Source organism: Phascolarctos cinereus, unplaced genomic scaffold (assembly GCF_003287225.1).
Source record: "Phascolarctos cinereus isolate Bilbo 61053 unplaced genomic scaffold, phaCin_HiC Scaffold_1;HRSCAF=81, whole genome shotgun sequence".
In the NCBI taxonomy this organism is placed as follows: Eukaryota; Metazoa; Chordata; class Mammalia; order Diprotodontia; family Phascolarctidae; genus Phascolarctos; species Phascolarctos cinereus.
The window spans coordinates 47485621-47486576 of record NW_027555514.1 but is presented as its reverse complement, the minus strand read 5'-3'; positions in this window follow the sequence as shown (position 1 = coordinate 47486576).

Below are 956 nucleotides of genomic sequence, written 5' to 3'. Positions count from 1 at the left end.
ACTAGTGGTCAAAGTTACTAAATCTTAGGAGAAAGGCAAAATTTGTGAGTACCTTAGTAAGAATTTGGAACGAATATAATTTATAAAATACTATCACCCTATCCATTTTTCTTCCTGCACCCTTTATTGGAAGACTGCTAAAAAGATAGTAATCAGATAAACAATAAAATAGTCTGGCTTTCTTTCTAGATAGTTAACACTGCAGCGCAGCACTAAAACAACAAGCAGACAACAACCCTTGTCTCCAGGTAATACATAAAAACCCAAGGCAAAGAAACCCAACATTTCTGGCATCGATGATCACTGTTCCTGGACAAGTCTGCAAAGCTTGACAAAAATTAGCTCAACATAAGACAGCTAATGAGAGGTGTTTCATACACATTAAAATTGGCACTTCTATAGTAATACAAGTAATCTCCTATACTTATCTTTTTACATTTTTGTTACAGAAGACCATTTTCCTGAAACAGTTAATCTGTATACAAAATGTCATTCTTCAATTTCCTGTCTCTTGGTTGGCACCAGCATCACTGCCATTCAAGAAATAACAAAATGTTCAGCTCTAAAGATGAAGCCTGGTTAGCGACCTGATACATGGTATTACTACGGGACTCAAAACATCTCTTCAGAAATCTGTTCTCCCACTGCTGGAAGGTTGGGGGTAGGGAGGGGCTGCTATGCAACTGGTCTTCCAAGTGTTTTTGGGTTTTCCATTTTCTTTGTGACACACAAAGGGAGCTGAAATGAACACAGCTATTTTTTAGCAAAATAGCCATTTATTCAGCCTCTTGTCATGCCAAAATATTCTGTGCATTAAAATACTATAGTTAGAACACCCTTTATAACAGGCACAATGGATAGTAAATTGTATTTCATGTAACTTATTATAAAATTGTGAAGTAAAAATGACTTCTCGGTTCCTCTGAACATCACTGGTAAACATAATTCAGCAGCAG